Raw genomic sequence first — 10,576 nt, 5'->3', positions numbered from 1 at the left:
TATGATTGTGGTAAAGATTTTAATGATTATATTATTCAAATTGTTACGGGATCAGAAAATCCAAATGCCTCTTGGTGTCACTAGTAGGGGAAATTCAAAAACTTTCTCTTTATCTAAATGCTGAAGGTCCATTGCGGCTCTGACATGGGGTAGTGAATATTATCCTCTCACTGAGGCTCTTTGTGGTCTCTTAGCCCATCATTAGTGACTCTGAGCTGACTCACAGAATTAGCAGGTCCACCCATCAGTGACTGTAAAATGTTTGGAAAATGTCTGGGAAAGTGGCCGTCATTAGTTCCCTGTGAAACAGTCATTTTCAATGTGAACGATGCAAAATATTATGATGAAAGGAAAAGGATCCTATGAGCTGTACCAAACATGTGTCAATTGGTACAGGCATTATCACGTTTGAGAAGTCTCTGTCCTTAACGGTTTGGAATGTGGGAAGATCTAGGGTGATCTAAAAATAAAATGGTTATGTGATATATGAGCCATCAACCACAGAATCCCAAAGAGATTTTTAGTTCTTATGACCTAATTCCAGCCTGCTGCCAGTGTCAGAGTAACATTACTCCACCTCCCGCTTAGAAAGCAGGACACAGGAGGAAGATGTATTTAACCTGATTTCGGGGGCACTGCTCATGGAAAGAACCTAGGTTTGGCAGTAGAAGGCCCGAGTTAAAGTACTTGCTTTGCAGTTGTATAAGTTTATCCACTCAGTTAAAAGTTAGGCATTGACTTTTGCTTGTCTGCAAAAGAGGTGATAATAATGCTTGCCTTGCTGATAGCAACAGGATCGTTAGGGTGTGCAAATAAAATAATGTGTGTGAAAGGGCTTCATCAATTATGAAGCAATATGAAAAACATGGCCATGCTTTCTGTAGGTGTTCATTATATTTAGCGTGGATTAATTTACTATGGTAGGTATAAACCAGTTTGAACAAGAGGAGCCTGTAGGAAAGGATCACAGTTACAGAAGGAAACAAACTCCTTGGATCCCCTGACAACTGTCCCTGGAGCATTAGTTCCTTCCCAAGCCCACCCTAGAGTTCAAGGGAGGTGATTATATAGACTATTCTTTTTTTTTTTCCTTCTAGAAAGTTTATTGTTTCACTAATCACAAATACTGTAGGATTAAACATCTCAAACCAAATTTCTGTATGGTGTGGGATAGGTCACACTATATGAGATAGTTGGTTGATCCAGTATTTTCTTTTCCACCTAAATTATATTAGTGTATTTTTTGTAAATCAATGACTGTATACATATGTCACTTTCTGTTACAGTTATCAAGTTGTCTATTATTATGCCAGTACCACACTGTATAGACTATTGTTGCATTGCCTCCACCTTAGTTAAGTCATTAACTAAGCAAACGTGCTGACACAGAATCAGAGGCTGGGGATATAACAATGAACAAAACAGAACTGATCCTTGACTCTTTGGAACTTGCATTTAAGTAGAGGAAAGAGAGTAATCAAACAATCATCCAAAACTGCAACTGTGGTTAGTGCAAATAAGGAGAAGAACATGGTCTAATAGCACTTAGAGGGAGAGTTGTTCTGGTCAGGTAGGTCTGGAAGGCTTCCCCGAGGAAGGGATCATTAGGCTGGGATCTGAAGGATGCATGGGCCATGATACAATGAAGAGGAAGAACAGAGCGTGTCTTCTTTTTAAACAGGCTTTATGCAGGGAAGGAGCTCAGCTCATTCAAGGACTGTTAGGTTGAACAGTACAAAATTGCTGATACTCAATTTAAGTTTTTAACTCAAAGAGGCAGCATTTCATATAGTTAAGCGTAATAAATGTATACTAACGTGGCTACAGGGCAGAAAGTAAGAGTAGGCTTGGCATAGGACGATAGTAGAGGTAGGGAGGAGTTGCTCATGAATGCTTCGTAAGCTGTGTTGAGACTCCTGGACTTGGTCCCAATAGCAACGGAAGTCTCTGAAGACCCGTACTTGGTGATGACGACCCTGGCTCTAATGTGGGTGATGGGACAGCCGGGGTTATTTGTACCTGTTAGGATGATACTGCAATCACCCAGGAAAGAACTGCTCGTGGCTTACAGCCTTCTTACTCGAAAAGGGTGCCTGTGGACCAACAACATGGGCATCTAGGAGGCTGTTAGAAATGCAGGCCTGCTGAATCAGAATCTGCATTTTACCAAGCTCCCCAGGTGGTTCACTTTTACGCATAATAAAATCAGGGCTTAGACCACACTGGAGGTGGGTAGATGGATAGAAGGGAATGCGCTCAAGAAATATTAAGAGGGTAAAGGCATACGTACTGGTGACAGATCAGATGTGGGGAAGCAGTGAGGACAAGATGAGTCCTAAATTTCTGACTTGTACAATTAGATGGAAAGGAGGACTTTCTCTAAGATCTATGCAGTGGAAAAAGACCAGGTTTAGAGGGAAGGATCATGCATCGAGTGTCGGATTTGCTGAGTTTGAAATAATTTTAAAGCATTCAAGTGCAGAAGTTGAAGCAGCAGTTGGATATATGGGTCTTAAGTTCTGAGGAAAAATATGGACTAGAATTCTACGTTTAAGTCATGCATAGAGGTGAACAGCAGCCACGAAAGAAGTAGGAAAAGAGTGTTTAAGTCAGAGGCAAGGGTGAGAAGTTCCCTGAGACAAGAGAACATATCCTTGACTCAAAGAATTGAGAGATCTTTACACAGGCTTGGAGCAGAGTGCGGGGGCGGGAACACGGTGAGAAGTGAGGCAGAAATGTAGACAGGGGCCACATCATGCCAGGCCCAGAGGTCTCCTTAAAGGTTTCTGAGATTAGCCAGTGATGAGAACTTTGATATGGAGGGATGATCTGATCAGATTTACTTTCAAAGGATTATCAAGGCTGTTCCCTAGAGAAAGGACTAGAGGGACCATTGCTCATCTTCTGGAGGAAGAATCTATATGGTCAGGCACGTGATGCTCTAGAAATTTATTTTCTTGGCTCCTGAGCCAGGACCTCTCCCCTTACCCAATTCCACTGCCACTGCCCACACTGAAAGCAGAGGGGAACGTTTTTCTCACTAATGTTGCCCCCTACTTTTAGATTACAAAACAGCACTACCTTTGCCCTTAGATTCACACAGAAATTCTGTGAGGTGAACAAAAACTTTGTTCCAAGTTTAATGGACCTCTTCTCATTCAGATGTCCATCATGTATACTAGTCTATGGTGCATGGACCCAGAACACAGAGCAGCTGTAACTCAGTCTGTAACTTTTGTCTCCAATGTATCAGCATCATTCCATTCTTTCCAGCCATCAAAATTGTTTAAAATTCCAAATTACCTACTTCTGTCTGTGCTTCCCAATTCTATCATGTCTGTTTTTTCCCATCTGGAAATGAAATCTGGCTGTTTGAATCCAGAGCACAGATCTTTACAGGAAGACTGACCCACATATGCCAAGTGGTATTTGATTTTACCTGAAATACAGAGATATGTCACAAGAAAGGGGCAACACAAGATCTGTGGAAATACTTGCTTAGGATTGGGAGCAATCCCTAGCAAGTTATAACTTTTCGTTCTCAACAGGTCACTCACTACTCATGTAGAATAACTAGAATGTAGGGAAGTATGTGCTCTGCTTGGTGCACGGCAGCTGCAGAGCAACCTGGCCACCTGGTGCAGAATTGATGTACAAATGGTAAAACCTGTACGTGTAGCATAATAAAGAGCTCAGACTCTGGAGCAAGATGCCTGGGTCTGAATTCTGACATCAACATTTACGAACTGCATAACTTTAGGCTTGACATATATACACTAATATGTATAAAATGGATAGCTAATAAGAACCTGCTGTATAAAAAAATAAATAAAATAAAATTCAAAAATTCAAAAAAATACTTTGGGTGCCTCAGTTTCCCCTTGGGTAATATATAGAGTTGCTATGAATAGTAAATGACTCAATATTCATAAAGTGCTTAGAAGAGTGACTGGCACAATGTAAGTGCTTGTTAAAGAGAAACTTTAATTTTTATTTGTTTCAAATGACCAGATTTTCCAAAGGCATCATTCGTGGTTCTTGAAATAGAACTTCTTTTCCATCACCTGAGGGTCTTCCCTACCCATCACCCTCAAGGAGTTATTAGCTGTAGGTGAATAGGATACGGGAAGATTAGAAAGCACCATCCCCAGACTCCAAGAAAATTTCCAGAGGAAATTTTAGGATCCACTGTCTGGGTTGTTTTCTCAAATATGGGATAACAGTGAAGTCTGTGTTCCCACACGGATCTGCAGCAGTTCACTCTGTCACTTTAGAGTTTCCTTTAAATTGAAAGTCAAATCATTCTGATGATATACAGTTTCATATCCATGTAACTCTTTTTCTTCAGATGCCACCATTATATAAATGCACACACAACTTGCTCTGCCAGCAGTCTCTGTACATTGTGCAGAGATTTTGAAAACAGCTCTTTTGTCAGGGTTACCCCCATGTCCCATTTATTTTCAACTCAGGTCTGGGATAGAAACCTGCTAGGGATTTGTGTCAAAAGTACCTTAACTTGACTTGAGTCAGTCTCCCCTTCATAATCTTTTCAAAGACTAAATGTCAGTGTTTCTCCTAAACCTACTCAGGCAAAATGCCCTTTCTTGCAGAACCGTGGTTTTCCAGGTTTTCCAGTGGAAATAGTATATGGTAAACTATTCATGTCTGAGTTCATTTTTGAAGTAGAATGGCCTCAAAGGCAAATATATTTACTGCAGAGGAACTGTATGATTGTCATCTGAAGGGAGATTTCAATATAAACAAAATAATAATTTCTTGCTACACAATGAAGACGTGTTCTGCAAAGTTCAAAAACTGAATTATTTAGAAAGTGTCTGTAAATATTTTCTAACAGTCCATTGTCAAGCCCTTCAGCAAAATTCTCAAGAATAACAGTTTGCTCTATTCTGGGAGCCTTAAGTGATTTTAGGAATCTTTGAGAAACTCTTTCAAACCCAGATTTAAACATTAAGAATTAACATGTCAATTTTAAATGTAATATCAAATATGTTCCAAACTCACTCCCTTGATCAGTTTAGTCTAGGAGCATTCACAGTATTCACTTGGGTTTTTCAGTTTGCTTTACTTTCATGGTTTTTGTCTTAATTTTGTTGTAGTTTCTAACTACCTTTCAAACATTTTTTTTTATTTACCAAACTAAAGCCAAGTCTATACTAGCAAATTGAAGTTGAAAAGTAAGGCACTTTTGAGGATAAGTTCAGTAGAAAACTATCTTTCTAGTTACTAGCTTTTTTGAATCACTGACAAATATTCTCTGATTGTCTAAGTTCTCAACTTTTTGTTCATGCTTTGACCCAGACTTCACTAGGTAGACTTGTCCTAAATCCTGGAATACTACAACAAACTCTATTCCATTTTAAATTTCTATACTAAATAAGATTTTCTTGTATTTTCAGCAGATGTATATATTTTGTGTCTTATTCTAAATGCATGATTTACACAAAAGTATTTACATAGAACTCCTCCTTTTTTCAATAACTTTATTTTAAAAAGTAAAAAGACACGCCAACTTATTTGTATATCATCTCAGGTTAAAAATGTAATAATAATATTAAAAAAAGTGAATACGCAGATTCAATCTCAGCATGTCCTAAACAACTAAATAATGATTACATTGTTTTGCCTTTTGTAGTAGATATATCTCAAGATAACTAGATTCTTCAGTTTCTTCCACATCCATTTGACTTTAAAATCTAGGTTCCCTTTACATGCCTTTGGAAAATTGAAAGAAATATACCTCTTTATTTTGACTTCTAAATTACAAACCAAAATTCTATCATTTTTCCTTTGTTTTAGTGAATTCTAGCTTCCAAGAGAGGTAAGTGCTCCCTGACACCCAGGAGTTGGGCTGGCACCACCAGCTAGGCCTTGGCTTTCTGTTGAACATACGCCATTTCAAAAAAACACCAACATCAACCAAGGCATCCTGTGTCTGTGTGGATCAAGACAAAAAATGAGAGCACTCCGTGATCTTTCCTGAACACAGACAAAAACAGGAATATTTCCAACCCACAAAGATGACCAAAAGTTGCCCTGTCTGGGCTACATGAGTGACTGCTGCTTCTTCACCAATTACAGCCTTGCCCTCTCTAGTCTTCCCTCCTTTTAGATAAAATTTATTAAGATATTAAATTACAGAATTACCCCCACTTCCTGAAGTGACCCAACTAGAGAAAAGCCCTGCCCCCATGAACTACGCCCCAAATCACCTAACACAAGCCCAAGGCCTGTAATAATTTCTAACACCCACTTACTGAGATGCCCACCATCTCTCTGGTGTGCATTCCCCCTCATTGCAACAAGGCAACCAGTTCAACTCCTGGTGTATTTCTGGTGATCTTGGACTGGAGGCAGTAACACAAAGCAAGACTCTAGTTCCAAAACATATTTTAAAACAGTTTCACTTTAGGTAGGACATAATTTTAAGCAGTTGTATGGTGTGGAGAAATTCTAAAACTCATGTTAGAATTCTTCTAATCATTTTATGGTAGTTTAATGTAAACTTGTGCTTCTTATAAAAAAGAGAACCAAGTCCTTGTCCTAGTCAGTCATTTTTACCTTTGTTGAGATCTTTGTGGGATGTGCCTGACAGATCTGTGGGCAGAGATGAGGGTGAGGGTGAGCCCACGTGGATTATATGGAAGTCTGAGAGCCTGCCTCCAATATTCTCTAGGAGAGAAAGAATTGACTTGGCTGTCCATGGTCCTAATGTAGAAGTTTGTGTTGGGAGTTGAGAGTAGGAGGATACCATTTTGCCTTACTTTGGTACAAAGGAAAAATTACTTCCTTCCTCCCCTCCTCCCTTCTTCCCTTCTTCCCTCCCTCCCTCCCTTCCTTCCTTCCTTCTTTCCTTTCTCTATTTGCTTCTTTTCCTCCTTCCCTCTCTCCTTTTCCCCACCTTCTTCTCTTTTCCTTTCCTTTATATGTCCTTATAGTGCAGGGAATGAATATTAATCAAACACTCTCAATTTTTATTTCCTGGAAAATAAAATTTTCATAAAATTCATATACAAAGTAGATACAGAAGGATGATAGCCATATACAAATACGGTGATTTGGTAAGAGAGTAGCTGAATGATCTTTTCCCATTTAAAAGAAAATTTTATATATTGAAATATTTTCAGTTAGCCTGGTTTTATAACTTCTGATAAAAAATATTTTTTTCAGTTCACTACAAATAGCCTCCCTCTCTCAGGTCCCTCCCCCTCTTTAATAAACACACTTTGCCCTTTCCCTTAGAGCAGTGTAAGTGGCTTGGAAGCGCAAACCGAGGTGATAGGACTCAAAAAGTCAAAGAAAGTGAAGCTTCTCCTGTTGTTTCTTCTGTGTAGCCTGGACTCCTGCTCTTTGAGGACCCGTCTTTGCTGCACTTTAGATAAGAGTGTTGAGCCCCTGAATTCATTAGCAAGGCACAGAGCAGCTTATCCGTCCTTTCACAGGCTCAGGTTTCATTCTGTGCCAGGAGTCATACATCACACTCGACGGTGTATCTCCAGAGCCAACTGAGGAAAGTGCAGAAAAACTGCTGTTAACAAGGGACTAATCACATTCGACCTAAATTAATTATTGGTCACTCAGGACTGGTGAGCAAGGGCCACACAGATGGCCTCTGACTCACTTCCCACCTTTGAGGAAAGAAATATTCCAGTTTGGTGCACATGACCGCATAAGATAACAAGAGGCAGGTTATTTCTGGTCTACTGGTCTTGAATTTACCATATTTGCTAATATGACATGGAGCTTGGGGCTTATTTGCATTAACACTGTAGGTGCATTGTATTTTGGGGAGAAAACATGAATGATAGTCACTTGGGATGGAGGTCATTTCACAGCAGTCAGCATTGGGACCAGTGAAGTCAAGCCAGGGACCTTTAAAATGCAATTCAGTCAAACGAACAGGTCATGGATCAGTGAGCAGGTGATGGAAGGTGTTCGTGAGGAATTCAGATTAGCACAAAATTCAAACAAACCACAAGAAACAGGGAAGAGAGAAAGCAGGACAACCTGGAGAGCAGGAAGCCATGGTCTCAGCGGGGTGGAGAGGAAGACACTGATAATTCCTGGACTCTATGCTCTGTGCAGGCGAAGGTAATGATTTCTCGTTTGCTTTGTATCCTCAGAGCCAGCATGGTTGGCTCACATCACATGACAATGAGGTTTTTTGAATTAAAAAACCTCAAACCATTTGAATTTGTTCTGTTATTCATTCGTGAGATGTCATGCTCTTGCTAGACATCTACGAAGAATTCATTCAACTCGGTATTAGGTGCTTTAGAGCACCTACTATGTGCCAGACACAGTGATAGACACTAGAAAATATACAAACAGTGGCTCCTGTTCTCAAGAAATTTACAGAGTAGTGTCTGAGGCAGAATTGTAAATAGGCAAACACTAGCCACTCTGGTAGCTGTAATAATAGAAGTACGGAGATGGTAAACGGGTAGAACAAAGGAATTGCTGATTGACTCTGTCAGGGAAGGGCTTCCCAGAACAGTTTTAAAGTATAGATAAGAAAATGTCAGATGAACAAATTGCAGAAAGCACAGTAGGAAAGAGAAACAGCATGTACAAAGGCAGAGAGGACTGAACAACATAGCAAACTCAGGGAAGATGTAGTTAGTTCATTAATGCTGGAGAAAACTAGAGAGCTATGAGGACACTGTAAGGCCAATGTAAGGTCCTTGAGTTTGGGCAAGGGTAATGGAGACCCCAAGCAGGGTTGAAAACAGAGAAGGGTCCGATTTGCATTTTAATAGGACAATTCACCCAGCAGAAAAGAAAAGAATGAGGGCGAGGGAGAAGATTGGAGACAGGAAGTTCAGGAAATTAACCCAAAAGTCCATGTAAGAGATGGGAAAACACAGAACTAAGACAGTGACTACTGGGAAGGTCTACATTCAAGAGATATCTGAGAGATGGGATACGTAAGAGTTGATGTTTAATTGGATATGGCCAGGGAAGGAGAATATAAAGATTTAAAATATCTTTGTGTTGTAAATATTTTTGAGACTGGATAGACGTTGAATTACTAATGGGGTTAAAGAAAATTGGGTGACATAGTTGGGAGTGGGTGGAAGGATAAGGAATGGTTTAGGTCATGTTGAATTTGACTGCTCATGGGACATTTTGATGGGAATTTTTAGTAGGCAATCAGATTTTTCAGGCAAGGTCTATGTTAAGAAACACAATTGGGAAACTTATCATGCTATGGTTAAATATTAAAGGCAAGAGTATGAATGAAATGGTCTAGGAAGAGATGTAGATTGAGAAAAGAAAAGTATTAAAGATAAATCTTGGTGAATACTTATATTTAAGTGATGAGTGAAGAAAGAAGAGTTAGTGAAGAAGACTAAGATGAAATAAAGAGGTGGGGAAAAAGGCAGTGTGGAGGAGTAGATGCCCAGGAAGAAAGAATTTCAAGGAGGAAGGTGTGGTGAAATAAATATTGAGGAAGGTAGAGAAATCAAATAAGAACATGGTACATCATATAAAATGATTAGGAAGATAATAGTGGAATGGTCGGGTTAGAAGAGAAATGCTAGTCAAAGACCATTTAGAAAATAAGAATACTTTAACCTGCATGGTACATTATTCTTTGAAGAAGTTTGACTGAAGAAGAAAACAGAAATAAGGCTGCAGCAAGAGAAAGATAAAGCTTCATAGAAAACCTTTTGTTTGTTTTTGGGTGGAAGAGAAGTGAACCTGTTTGGAGTGAGAAACCAAGGCTGTAGAGTGGAACAGAAGAGAGGGGGAAATAAAGCAATATTACAGAGATGGAGGAGAAAGAGGAGACCATTACTTTTGAATTGCTTTGAAAGGGAAGGTTGTTTCTTTCTCTGAATCTCAGAGTGATGAGGGTGAAAGTGGACAGCATTTGAGTGCATTTCTGTTTGATGACATCACAGTTACTAGAAATTAAAGTTAAACCAAAAAAAAAAAAACCATACTAGTGTTTGAATAATTATCATGATGATCAAAGTGACCCAGCACCATTTTCATTTTCATCAAGGATGTCTTTTTCAAAGTCTCCTTGAATACGACGTGGTGAAAAACCAAAGGTTTTCATCCTCTTTTCTTTGTCATAAACTTACAATATGATTATTATCTTGTATATTCTAAAAATAATTCACTGGTAAATAAAAGCCAAACTAGTGGGACTTCCTATATTTCAGACTTTTTGAAATTAATTAATTCCAGTCATGCTAGAATTTAATTTTCCCAGCTCAGTAATTAGCATGGCTTCTTGCATAATTAACTATTTGCAGTTATTAGCCATTGATCATAATTATGATAATTTGTCAAATTAGCTGACCGGTCATTCACCTGAGTGGCATTATGTAGACCTAAAGTCAGAAGTCATGATCTCTTGTGCAGTAGGAAAGCCCACTTCCTCAATAACTACTCAAAATCTGTACAGACCACCTTTTCTAACACCAGTGGATACCATAATCATATAGCTAAATTTCAAAGCAAGAAATCTAAGTCGTCACTGACTTAGTCATCACTATTGAGATTTTGATTAGGACTGCGTTGAATCTAAACCTCAACTTTA

At 39.1% G+C, this 10,576-nt stretch overlaps 1 long non-coding RNA gene across 1 annotated transcript in view; it reads left to right on the top strand.

Moving 5' to 3' along the window:
- Positions 1-10,576, top strand: part of LOC309666544 — a 32,061-nt gene that overhangs the window by 4,171 nt on the left and 17,314 nt on the right. The window lies entirely within an intron of this gene.

The sequence above is a fragment of the Balaenoptera physalus genome (assembly GCF_965194825.1).
Source record: "Balaenoptera physalus genome assembly, chromosome: 9".
In the NCBI taxonomy this organism is placed as follows: domain Eukaryota; kingdom Metazoa; phylum Chordata; class Mammalia; order Artiodactyla; family Balaenopteridae; genus Balaenoptera; species Balaenoptera physalus.
This window is presented reverse-complemented; position numbering and strand designations above follow the sequence as displayed.